At 37.0% G+C, this 14,204-nt stretch overlaps 1 protein-coding gene across 2 annotated transcripts in view; it reads left to right on the forward strand.

Annotated features, from left to right (window-relative positions):
• The window catches only part of epha8 (eph receptor A8), a 266,646-nt gene that overhangs the window by 38,058 nt on the left and 214,384 nt on the right, over positions 1–14,204 (forward strand). Inside the window, exons 7-8 of one of the 2 annotated variants that reach the window (XM_073917077.1) lie at positions 2,915–3,128; positions 3,462–3,533. The exons of the other annotated variant lie outside the window; for it this stretch is intronic. The gene's annotated coding sequence lies outside the window, so the exon portion shown is untranslated. The remainder of the gene's footprint in view (positions 1–2,914; positions 3,129–3,461; positions 3,534–14,204) is intronic. 2 annotated transcript variants of the gene reach the window in all.

The following is a 14,204-nucleotide window of genomic DNA, read 5'->3' on the forward strand; positions in this document are numbered from 1 at the left end:
ATATGTGTATATATATATATATATATATATATATATATATATATATATATATATATATATATATATATGTATGTATAAATATATGTGTGTGTGTGTATATATATATATATATATATATATGTGTGTGTGTGTGTATATATGTATATATGTGTATATATATATGGTTGGATAAATATATATATATATATATATGTGTGTGTGTGTGTGTGTGTATATATATATATATACCTTCTTGCTGTGAGTCGACAGTGTTAACCACTGAGCCACTATGCTGCCCAGCCAGTTACATTTAAATTTAATTATTCATTGTTAATATTATTGAATGATTAACCTTAAATCTTAAGATTCATATAAGAAAACACATTTAAAAAAATAATTAAATTAATTTGACACAACACAACACACTCTTTTTTTTTTTATGTGAACTCTCCCTTTAACAATTAATTCCGGTTACATCTCCATGAAGAGCAGGTTAAATTATGCTGAGGATATTCAGGGACACATATAGAAATGTTGATATGCTGAATATTCCTGCTTCACCCGGGCTTTCCTATGAATAGTTATTTCATGTGCAGAACATTTGCATGCATGAATATGGTGAATGTGTGTTTGTCTTAACTTCCTCTGACCTCCTGCGCTCATTTACGGCAATCCATCTCCAATCTCAGATCCACGGCAAACATTAAACACGAAATACCCAAGATTCAACACGTCCAGTACGGGTCGTCAGTCAGTTCTTCATTCAGCGCTTTTATACCGCCGAATGCCTGTCTGTGTGCACGGCAAGCTGTTATAACATTTAATAAACCATAGTATCAATAAAACATACATCTAATCTCATGCTACTAGTCTCTCTTTTAGATGCACTGTAAAAAATATGTTAATGAAAAGTTTGTTTCTTCAGTTTTATTTATTTATGGTTGTGAATTATGGCATTATGGGAGAAATAAGTCTGTAAAATAACAGAAAATATACTGGTAGTGTGTTACAAGGTTTTTGTAGCATAATATACAACACCAACCCAGACAATATATCACTTTAAATTATTAAAAATGTTAATAAAAGTCACCTTTTCAAACTTTTTAAGGTTAAAAGTTGCCGGACAAAATATTAAGGTGCCTTTATGCAATTCAAAAGCAGAAGTAAAGTGGAACACAATATATAATATCAGGAATCACAAAATACGGAAAAATGTATGGATTTTTTTTCCAGTGTACTGTTTTGTATCAAGTGCAAGATCTTATTTATTATCTACTAGTGCTTATTCATTAGTATTTATTGGTATCTTATTTATTAGATAATAATACTTTATAAAATAAACTAGTACCTACACTCACTGGCCACTGTATTAAGTACACCTCATTAGTTTTGGGTTGAACCCCTTTTGCCTACAGAATTGCTTTAATCTTTCATGGCGTAGGTTCAACAAGGGACTGGAATTTTGGTCCATATTTACACGCATTCATGGTGTGAATCTCCTGTTCCACCGCGTCCCAAAAATGCTCTATTACACAGGTGTCAAACTCCGTTCCAAAAGGGCCGCAGCTCTGCACAGTTTAGTTCCAACCCTAATTAAACACACCTGATCAAACTAATTGAGTCCTTCAGGCTTGTTTGAAACCTACAGGTAAATGTGTTGGAGCAGGGTTGGAACTAAACTGTGCAGGGCTTCGGCCTTCCAGGAATTGAGTTTGACACCCCTGCCCTATTAGATTGAGTCTGGTGACTGTGGAGGCCTTTTGAGTACAGTGAACTCATTGTCATGTTCAAGAAACCAACCTGAGATGATTCACACTTTATGACATGGTGCGTTTGAACTGCAGCAGATTGTCTTGACAACATGCCTAAATGCACTGAGTTGCTGCCATGTGATTGGCTGATTAGAAATTTGCGTTAACGAGCAGATGGACAGGTGTATCTAATAAAGTGGCCGGTGAGTGTGCAATAAAAAAAAAAATGCTAGTACTTTTTTCGGTAGGTTCTTGTAATTATTTATTGTATATTTATAATATAATAACACTAATATTCATTTATTCACTTTAAATTTGATACGGCTGAGCTGACAACAGAATAATGACTATTGAAATAAATACTATTTGTATCAAATAATAAGTAAATAAGTAGATTATGTATCTAATGTCTATACACTGTAAAAAATAAAACAAATGCAGGCTTCCATACAATCCATTCATGTTGTACAAACACAAATCGATTAAGTTAACCTAATGGTTTTAACAAATTTAAGTGGATTGACCATAAAACAATTACATTTTATATTAAATTTAAAATTACATATTAAGTACTTGGCGACGGAGTGGCGCAGTGGGTAGCACGTTCGCCTCACAGCAAGAAGGTCGCTGGGTCGCTGGTTCGATCCTGGCGTTTCTGTGTGGAGTTTGCATGTTCTCCCTGCTTTCGCGTGTGTTTCCTCCGGGTGCTTCGGTTTCCCCCACAGTCCAAAGACATGCAGTTCAGGTGAATTGGGTAGGCTAAATTGTCCGTAGTGTATGAGTGTGTGTGTGTGAATGTTTCCCAGAGATGGGTTGCGGCTGGAAGGGCATCCGCTGCGTAAAAACTTACTGGATAATTTGGCGGTTCATTCCGCTGTGGCGACCCCAGATTAATAAAGGGCCTAAGCCGACAAGAAAATGAATGAATATTAAGTACTTTGAGCAGCAAAAAATAAATAAATAAATAAATAAAAGAAACTGAATGTACAACTTCTGCTTCATCCCAACTTTGTTTTAAAGGCCACTAGAAGTAAAGTCATTGCTCATCCTCCAGCTCATCGGCCTGAATCCGTTGCACAACTGGTGTCCAGTGTTTAATCTGCTCTGCAAACTCACCCAGGGTTCAGACAGCAGGCACATCTCACGGACTGTGTTGTTTTCTCTGCCCGTATGTTTATTCCCAGTGCCGGATCATGACAAGACCTGACACCCAGCTGATCTCAGAGCAGGACAGAGAAACACTGATGCTGAGAGCTCCACGGGGCTTTATTGCAGACGCCGCTCGTCCGTCTGACTGTTAAAGACTGTCAGAAACACAGCGCCACAGTGACAGGACTCTCCTGCTCTCCTGTGTCCAATGCACTTGGAGAGTATGGCAGGAAGATGGAGCTGAATTGGGTATAAAAACAAACTAACAAATAGTTTTCAACATGCGTCTCCAGATGATCCGTGTCGTATTAAAAGTTTTTTTAAATGTTACAGAATGTTCAATTATGCACTAATTGACTTACATTTTTAGAACAAAAATCTGACTTTTATTCTGTTTTTTTCCATATTAGAGATTAAGGATTTGACATAAACAAAAATAAATGACGTTTGCTGTTTGTTTAACTTAATTGTTTTATGTTCAATCCACTTTTATTGTGACATGTAGAGTAGTGGAATGGCTTCTGAAGCATTAACATGTTTAGGGCAGGCCTTGATTTTAATTTTTTTTTTTTTTTTTCATAGGGAATTGATTGGATTGTTGGATTTGCTGTTGGTCATTTTTGTGAGTGATAGTTTGATCCCGCACTGAGGCTGGTAAAGAAGCGTTTTTCTATCATTAAAAACTTCCTTTAAGTTCTTTAAAATCATATATTTATATATACATTTGAAGTCTGAATTATTAGCTCTAGTTTATTGTTTCCCCAATTACTACATAACGGAGAGAAGATTTTTTTCACCACATTTGTAAACATAATCATTTTAGTAACTCATCTCTCATAATTTTATCTTTGCCATGATGACAGTAAATAATATTTTACTAGATATTTTTTAAGACACTTCTATACAGCTTAAAGTAACATTTAAATGCGTAACTATACCCTAGTTATTAGATTAACTAGGTTAGGGTAATTAGGCAAGTTATTGTATAACGATGGTTTGTTCTGTAGACTATCGAAAAAATATAGGTTAAAGGGGCTAATAATTTTGTCCCTAAAATGGTTTTTAAAAAATTAAAAACTGCTTTTATTCTAGCCGAAATAAACAAATAAGACTTTTTCCAGAATAACAAATATTATCAGACATACTGTGAACTTTTCCTTGCTCTGTTAAACATCATTTGGAAAATATTTTAAAAAGCCAAAAAAAAATTCAAAGAGGGGCTAATTGTATGTATGTTCAATTGTATGTATGAATGTATATATGTATGTATGTGTGTGTATATGTATGTATGTATGTATATGCATGCATGTATGTATATATGTATGTATGCATGCATGTATATATATACAGTTGAAGTCAGAATTATTAGCCCCCCTAAATTATTAGACCGCTTGTTTATTTTTTCCCCAATTTATGTTTAATGGAGAGAAGATTTTTCAACACATTTCTAAACATAATAATTTTAATATTTCATTTCTAATAACTGATTTATTTAATCTTTGCCATGATGACTGTAAATAATATTTGACTAGATATTTTTCAAGACACTTCTATACAGCTTAAAGTGACATTTAAAGGCTTAACTAGGTTAATTAAGTTAACTAGGCAGGTTAGGGGAATTAGGCAAGTTATTGTAAAACAATGGTTTTGTCTGTAGATTATCGAGAAAAAATATAGCTTAAATTGGCTAATAATTTTGTCCCTAAAATAGTTCATAAAAAATTCATAACTGCTTATATTCTAGCCGAAATGAAACAAATAAGACTTTCTCGAAAAGAAAAAATATTATCTGACATACTGTGAAAATGTCCTTGCTCTGTTAAACATAATTTGGAAAATATTTTAAAAAGATGAAAAAAAAAATCAAAGGGGGCTAATAATTCTGACTTTAACTGTATATATATATATATATATATATATGTATATATATATATATATATATATATATATATATATATATATATGTATATATGTATATATATATATATATATATATATACATATATATATATATATATATATATATATATATATATATATATATAATTTATTTATTTATTTTTTTATAAAAAAAAGACATGTATAAGAAAAAAAATATATATATAAATGATTAAAAACAGATGAAAATGTGTTAAAAGAGGTTATAAATAATGAAAAGGAAAAGAAAGACACTTGACAAGATACTGAGATTAGAAAACTCTGGTTATTTATAGTGAGTTAGGAATCATCTGATTGGATAATCGATCAGCACGTCATCCTCTTAAAATTTGTTTATAAATAAACTTCACATTGTGTGTTTTCAGATGATGCAACAATTTTAAAAAGTGTTTTTAATTTTGCACAACAGTTAGGTTTGTCCAAATTTGACCTAAATTTGAATTTAAAACAGCCCTTCATTTTTTTTTTTTACAGTACACCACTTAATCATGCACAGTAAAACAGGAGCTATAAACCCAATCATTCAACTTTCATGTTGACTTAATGAAGTCTACTGGGGTCATAGTTGTGTTTTTGACCTCTCTTGTCCCCTGACACAGTAGCAGTTGTTCACATCTTTCCCAGTTGTGTCTACAAATACACGTCACCTATTCAACTTTCCAGTGCATGCGCAGTGTGTTTGTAGACTCTCAGAGGTTTAGTGTTCCTCCTGATACAGTAGTGAAAGTCGGCAGACGCGTATCTTCTCTGCATTAGAGCTGTGAGCAGAGATAAGCGGCTCTAAAACGCAGAGCCAGATCGTCGTTGTTGTGAGAGATTAAAAACAGCCATCCTCAGAGTCGACCGATTCTTTCATTTGTCCACTGCACTTCACCACGGCCCCTTTCTCCCACTGCCAATTTCAATATTTGAGAAAAGTTGTGATTATAACGGCCTGGGGTTTTTGCTTTATCTTTTTCGTTTTCGCCGTGTGGGAAGAGTGGGAAGAAAGGTCTTAATAATTGCAACTCAGCCACTTTAATTACGGCAGAATGTTTGCCAGAGAATTCATAACATGCCTTGCGCTCCTTCCCCCCCTTTTTTTTAAGGGTGCGAACAATGAAAACAACTATTTCTGTTTAATTGTTTTCCTCCGTGACCCGACAGAGTGCTGAAGCATATTCATTTGCAATCCACATATATTCTGAAACCTTCAATCTGAAGCTTTTTAAACATGAATGATACAACCTGCGTAATAACCATATCTGAGATGTGCTAAATGGATCCTATTATACTCTTTTAACAAGATGTAATATCTCAGGTGTCTCCAGAATGTGTCTGAAGTATCAGCTTTAAATAATTCAAAGAAAATTTCATTAAACATGATAAAACTGCCTCTTTTTTGTGGGGTTGGGGGGCGGCTGAGCAAAAACTTGCTTATTTGTGTTTCTCTTTAAATGCAAATGAGCTGGTGCTCCCCGCCCCTTTCAAGAAGAGGGTGGAGTCTTTATAGTTTGTGCTTCTGTTTCTCTGCAACAACATATGCTCGTTTTCATTTGTGTTTAAAGTCTTGTCAGCTCACAAATTTACAAATTGTTGATTACTTTTGTGAATGTAAACTGCGGAAGGAAATGCGTTTGTGCATATTACGCCAGAGGGTTTAAAAATTAGCTCTCGTCAGCCTTAGGAGGGTGCAAGGGAATTGACAGAGGGTTCATAAAATAGTTTGGTGTGAAAGCATTTAAAAATAATAAATAATTAATGCTGGGCAAAAATTAATCCCGATTAATCACATTCAAAATAAAAGTTTGCTTTGTCATAATTTAAGTGTGTGTACTGTTCATGTATTTATGTGCACATATACATAGACACACCCATGCATATATTAGAGAAAATGTTCATTCATATTTAGATATAAAATATATGTGTACATGATAAAAGGTATACATTTAAATATCTATGTAACTTTTTTTATATATAGTTTTGTTTTTATAACATATACGTAATAAATATATAAAGTCAAGTCCATAACACACATCTGGCCATTGAACAGTTGAGAAACCAATAGAGTAAATGCCGAAGCATGCTAATAGGACTTTTAGTTTGCCAGGAACCTGGGTTAAGTGCTTCTGGTGAACTGTATGCCAAAATCAGCTCGTTTAAGGTCTGTTTTCTGTAAAAATAAGCCATTTCCATGGATGAGTGATATCCGATATAAAGTGGGTTTCTGATTGTATAAGAAGCACTGCATTAAATTGCATTTACCCCGACATGTCTTTATAATATGAGCATTTATTTTGCCCCACTTTATTCAATGGAGCTTCTGCGCTAGCCTGCCGAGTGTGAGTAAAAGGCCTTTTATCTCGTTTTACGCTTGAACAACTAAATAAATGCCAAAGTTTATTTAACTGAATGTATTTTAATTACATTACAACATTGATGCTGTAAAAGGAACTGTATGAAATGGAAAACAAGTTCACAATAACAGGTCACGGGAAGTTTATCAATATGGGAAAAACACTAGCTCGGCATATACCCTATTGTCCCATTACTTTTGGTCCCTTAACAAGTGGGAGGCTGATATGCAAACTGTTGCAATTCCTACACCGTTCACCTGATTTGGAAGTACAGTTGAAGTCAGAATTATTTTATTAAAAAAATAATTAACTAAACGTTGAGTTTGTTTATATTTGGCACAATGTTAAGTTGAGACAACCAAATATTTTTTTTATTTCTTTTACATTGTAAATACGCTTTTGAGAGTCTAGGGCAGGAGTGTCAAACTCAATCCCTGGAGGGCCGAAGCCCTGCACAGTTTAGTTCCAACCCTGCTCCAACACACTTACCTGTAGGTTTCAAACAAGCCTGATGGACTCAATTAGTTTGATCAGGTGTGTTTAATTAGGGTTGGAACTAAACTGTGCAGAGCTGCGGCCCTTTTGGAACGGAGTTTGACACCTGTGGTCTAGGGCATCTAAATAAATTGAAAACCCCCCGCAAAACAGTGTGTTAGTCATGAAAACTCAAGCAAAACTCTATACTACTACTCTTATAATTCAAGTTATTTAATTAGAGATACCGCATGGGACATGTTTGTTCCTTGAAGAAAAACTACAATGGGTCTTCAAAAACAAAATTCTAAAAAAAAATTATTTAGAGTAGATTTGCAGATCGGTTTCATGCACAAACATCAGCATTTTGCACGCAAAGAGTTTAGAAGTGTAAAAACCTTAATAGGAGCTCTTTAACTTTCACACTTGGTGGTCTACGATAACTCAACTCCAGCTTTATTCTCCCCAACAGGCCCCAAAGTCTAATGTTTGGTCTCCACACCAATGAATGAGCCGATAACAGCTGGTGAAATCACCTTGCCCCATCTGCCAAATGATGCCATTCCTGCCCACAAGACCTTGGCCATTATTCTGTCCTCCTCTGTTTACCTACACGGAGGTATTTATGAGTACCTGGCACGTCTCAGATCAACAGTTTTATGGCTGCTTCCCCACCAAAATTCATTAAGGAAAGATGTTTGTCGGCTGCCGTCCTTCTTGAATGTAACGCTCAAATGAGTTTAGATCTTGAACCCTACAGGTCTTGACCAATTAAAGCTCTTCATTTGGCAGACTGATGGTCCATTTAGACCAAGGACGATGACTATAGAAGAAAAGCAGAGTTTAAACATTGATACCCAGTCAGAATCTGCTCTTATAGAGATTAAATTTTATAGAAGCAATTGCAAGCTTTATACAACACAACACAAAAGAATCACTGTCAGACTTACATGTGAACTCTTTACAAAGGGGCGAAGACTAATATACATACATAAACATAACATAGAATTCATTTTATATGGACCTTATTTAGCTTCAAGACAGCCTGATGTACAAATGAATGTTTTAATTTCACTTATTCAAACTTGGGACTTTAGTGGCCCGTTTACATTGAGTGGTACAGTACCGTATGGTACAGGTCGTTATGGGTCACTTTTATCAAGCTTGCATATCCACTGCCAAAAGGGTACCAATTGTACGACACAAAGTTTCAGACAACGTCATTCTCGCTCGAAGAAATGTCAAAGGAAAACTGTACGGGTCGTTCACATATCATACGAGAAGCACTTCTCACAAAACAGATGCTTCATACTAACAAATACTTGTGTATAAATGTTCATTACTAATTACTATCACTATCATTACTAATACTGCATTTTTAAAAAAGCCATTGTAAAAAAAACAGCTAATTAAAAACGTATAAATATATATTTATAAGAGCTCAGATGCAAAAGCCTTTAAATGCCATTTGAAATGTTCTTTTCCCCAGCACCACTCATAAATGTTGTTTGAATTTACGTGTGTAAAGTTACCATAGAAATGTAAGTTGCATGCCTTTTATTGGTGTTGTGATGCAGGTTAATCCACAGAGCTGCACACGAACATTGGTTGAAACGTTCTTTTATTGTTAACTGAGTTCTTATTTATTTTGCTGTAAAAAAAATATACAAAAAAAAAGGGAATTCTAATTGTATTTTCAATAGGAAACTGATTTCTAGTGACAGTTATAATTTTTTAAACTTTAAAATATTATTGAAGAGAGACAGCTGGAGAGCTGCATATTTTTGGGCAAAGAGCCACATGTGGCTCCCGAGCCATAGGTTCCCTAACACATACAGACCCTTACAGTCTCTGATATGTTACCAATTACAGAAAAACTACATACAGCATACATTTAGTCCTTATATTGAATTTAGAGTGATCCGATTGGCTAGTTAGTGATTACTGATAGGGATCAGGTGTAGTCAATCCTATCACGTGCTCCTTTCGAAATTAGTTTAAGAAACTTCACTTAAACCTAAATTTAACCCAAATTGCATGTGATAGGATTGACTACAGCTGATCCCTATCACTAATCACTAACTAGCCAACCGGATCACTCTAAATTCAATATAAATATCCAGCCTAAACTTCATTCCTCATCTTCGTTTTGGAACACCCCCCCAATCCATCCCTTCTCCCTCCTCCTCATTTCTAAGTTCGGGTGACATGATGGCTTAGTGGCTAGCACTGTTGCCCCACAGCAAGGAGGTCGTTGGTTCAAATACAAGCTGAGCCAACCGATACTCTCTGTGCGGAGTTTGAATGTTCTCCCCGTGTTCGCGTGGGTTTTCCCCGGTTACTCCGGTTTCCTCCCACACTCAAAAACCATGCAACAAAAGATAAAGTCACAAGCACTTACTACAAACTAGCGCAGTTAGCGGTCTATTTTGGGAAGTTATCGAGAACTACCTGATCTCATATCCCTCCTAATGCTTATTGACCAGGCGGGAGCCTTGGGCTCATCTATCTCTGAGCTCAGGGTTCTCTCCCAGGACAGCATGCCAAACTTGCTTAAATAGTCAAGCATTATCTAAGTGTAAACTCTTGAAAAACAACACGCAACATACAGACCACAGTCAGTGCAAACCTCTCATCTGTCTCTGTCATCTTCAGCAGCACATGTAACCTCTGTTAGAGAGTACTTCCATCAATCCGAGTTCATAATAGTCCAAAAGGCGATGATAAGCATGGTTTGTTCATGTTTTAGGTTACTGAATCATTCGCTTCGTTGTTTTTCCTGGTTCTCCTTTGTTTTTTCACTCTGAAAAATTATTGGGGGGTTAAATTACAGGAGTTTTTCCGGAGAAATAACAAAACGGGAGGGTGACAGTAGATCGGTCTGAAATACAGGAGACTCCTAGGTTGGCAGGTATGATCTCAAGTATATTTCAAACCTGTCAGAAGCACTGTGTCTATTATTACACCCAAATACTTATATTACTGTATGAATAAGTACAGGGTTTGTACAGATGTTGCAGACCTGAACACACTTTCCTAATTTTTTTATTTTTTATGTTGCAATAATCCAAAACAAAAGGTCTGAATTGTAAAGAAAAAGTCTAAATCTTTTTTTTTAAATCCTCTTGTGGCAACAGGCTTCAATAGGACCTCCAGGCCAAGTAAACTACATTTCTGTTGTTTGCTTCAAAGTGTCTGACAGCATCCGAGATCAAACTTTCCCATGCACACTGGTCCAAAACAATTAACTGTTGGAGAAGCAGTGTTTGTGCATGGGCTGCTCCTCCTCCTCCTCGGTGGCATACGCGTGTCAGGATGGCTCTGAGCTGTCAGGTTATTCTCAGAAACATGGCTTTCGTCAGCTGCGCTGCTCAGACAGATGATATTCATCTCCAGCGCCCCAAAGCGCCATCCTCCAAATCTCACGCCAAAGCCTTTGAAGTCTCATCTTTCTCTAATTACTTGCATTGTCATGGTTATCACTCATTAGACTCAACCGGGCTTGATGAAGAGTTCAGTCTTTAACGCCTACAGTTCTTGCACTCGTGTGGCTTTTACTGGGTACAACACAGGGACTTTAACCTTAAAGGCATAGTTCACCCTAGTGTTGGGCCATATACAAAACTTTCCAATCGCCATATGGTCCGCCTAAGATCACCGATTCACAATACTATTGCATGGGGGCACAGCAGTGTTATATTTACCTATTTGCTTATTCATTTAAACATTTTCAAACATTTTTAATAAGCTTTCTGCAGATTTTGTTTGCTTATTTTATAATCAACTTCATTTGCATTGTGTTTTATCTTGGAAAATGTTCAAACCAGTGCAAATCAACGCGCCTTTTCAGCTAAATAGGCGCTGAGACTATTTTTTTCTAACAAGACTGCCCCAAAATGGATTTAATAAATGAATAAAAGCAAATTAAATGATATTTAATTACGCACAGAAAAAACAAGGATGCATTGATAGGATGCAAAGGACTCGTCGGCCGTGTGTGACTGTCTCTATAGAGTGAAGGAGTTTTCTTTTTGTTCAGTACAGCACATTGCGGCTTCTAGTCTGAACATGACAAAAGGCTGATTTATACTTCTGAGTCAAGCGCACGGGTATGCTACAGGGCAGCCTACGCGTCGACGCATAGCCCTCCGCCGTGGCTGTCGGCGTCGCAGATGTGCACTTTTCAAAAAATGTAACTACACGTTGCAATGACGCGCAGCGCAAGCTTTGTGATTGGTCGGCTTGGTAGCGATTACGAGTATGGGAAGGACTGATAGCTGTGTGAGCCCGATGGAGGGATTGTGGAGTCCGGATGGAAAGTTTTGTTTTGTGTTTACCTCATGGTTAAAGTTGTTGCACGTCCGCCAGTTCCTGCCTCAAAATGAGCGAGTTTGAGCCACTTGTACATTCAGGAAGCGTTCAGAAAAAACAAAACACCAGCGAAGAAACTCGACACAGAGGAACATTAACACCTTACTGCCAACTAGCATTTCAGAAGTGTTACTGCAGAGCAACAGAGACAGCGCGCAGAAATATAAATGCACAGTTATGCACGTTTCATGCGACGTGGGTTACGCCGGTCACTTGACGCAGAAGTATAAACCAGGCTTAATAATTTACAAGGTTACATTTGGATTTGCTAAAACTAAAATTTGCTCGAACGCAATGTTACGCTTGGGAAATGTCCTGTTTTCTGATACCTTTTCCTTAATTAAATTTTTATTTTTAAAAGTGTAGCCTATACAGCAAAGGTGAACTTTCTGTAGAAAGGCAAAAACATTAATGGGGTTTATTTATAAACTAATTTAGAGAGGATCACGTGCTTATGATCAACACGACTGGCACCTCATTAGCTCTGTAATCTGCCCATAATAGATGATTACTGAAGCATTATAAGTAACCAGAGTTTTTCATTCCAGTTATCTTCGTCTTGAAGCTTCCCCCTTTCACCCCTACTTCCCCTCTTTTTTCCGATAGGGCGACACGGTGGCCCAGTGGCTAGCAATGTTGCCTCACAGCACTGCAGGCCCAACCTCCTATCGGGCCGGTTGGCGTTTCTGTACAGTTTCCATGTTCTCCCTGTGTTCGTGAGTTTTCCCCAGGTTCCCTGGTTTCCTCCCACTGTCCAAAAACATAAACCATAGCTAATCGACTAAACCAAGTTACCACCCAAGACAACCTTAGTTTACACTTCTAACACGACGACAAGCAAGGGAGTTCTCGAGATCTACCTGAGCTCGAACTCCCCTCTTGCCCTTCTAATGGGAGGGAGCCCCGGGCTCGAGGATATTATGAGCTCAGGGCTCTCCTGGGACAGCATGCAAATTACGCTTTGTTAATTATCAGCTAAGTGTGAACTCTTGAAACTATGTAAATCAAAATGACCTATTTTTGAGCCTTGCTAAGTAACGTTAACACGTTTATTATTTAACTAGAAAGGTTAACAGAGAGCATATAATAATTACTTAAGTGAAGATATGTATGTACGATAGAGATAACCTTTTTTGTTGTTTCCCAAATAATTGCCATAGCTGTCTATTGAAGGTGTGTGCTGTCAACTATGATCGGGGAGGGGAGGGGCAGTGAATCAGCTACGACCATGGCGCTAATCAATCTGCAATAGTTTAGTGGCTGCTATTTATTTATTTAATGAAATATTGTGAATTTCTGTAAGCACATTTAATTAATAATATCAACAGCAGAATCGTATTGGAGTGGCCACAGGGGTGGCCATGGTGCCCTGAGGTGCCCCTGAACAGCTGAAGCCAGCCTGATCTCAGGAGGAAACATAAGCATTTTAGGTTTTGTCAGTTTAGTGGCTAATTCGTACGAATTCGTACAAGTTCAGTCGTACGAAAATGTATGATTTTAAAAAGGAGGCGTGGCACCCAACCCCACCCCTGATTCCAACCGTCATTGGGTGATGAGCAAATCGTACTAAATTGTATATCATACGAATTCATACGAATTAGCCACTAAATCGAAAAGTTGCGAATTGCTGTGAGATTGCGTTGGCTGAAGCTGTTAAATTATTTGTAGTTCACTTATTATCAATGTTAATGATTAAAAATAATAATACTATTCATTTTATTCAGGGGTGAGACAGTGGCGCAGTAGGTAGTGCTGTCGCCTCACAGCAAGAAGTTCGCTGGGTTGGTGGTTCGAACCTCGGCTCAGTTGGTGTTTCTGTGTGGAGTTTGCATGTTCTCCCTGCCTTCACGTGGGTTTCCTCCGGGTGCTCCGGTTTCCCCCACAGTCCAAAGACATGCGGTACAGTTGAATTGGGTAGGCTAAATTGTCCGTAGTGTGTGTGAATGTGTGTGTGGATGTTTCCCTGAGATGGATTGCGGCCGGAAGGGAATTCGCTGCGTAAAAATCTGCTGGATAAGTTGGTGGTTCATTCCACTGTGGCGGCCCCCGATTAATAAAGGGACTAAGCCGACAAGAAAATGAATAAATGAATGAATTAATTTTATTCAATAATGTAATTAATACATTTAAAATGTCTACATCAATGCAAATCCAGCTAAATAACATCTTTAAAATCGTCAAAGGTCTCAGCTCTCTGCGATTGCCT

This window comes from Danio rerio, chromosome 11 (genome assembly GCF_049306965.1).
Source record: "Danio rerio strain Tuebingen ecotype United States chromosome 11, GRCz12tu, whole genome shotgun sequence".
NCBI lineage: Eukaryota > Metazoa > Chordata > Actinopteri > Cypriniformes > Danionidae > Danio > Danio rerio.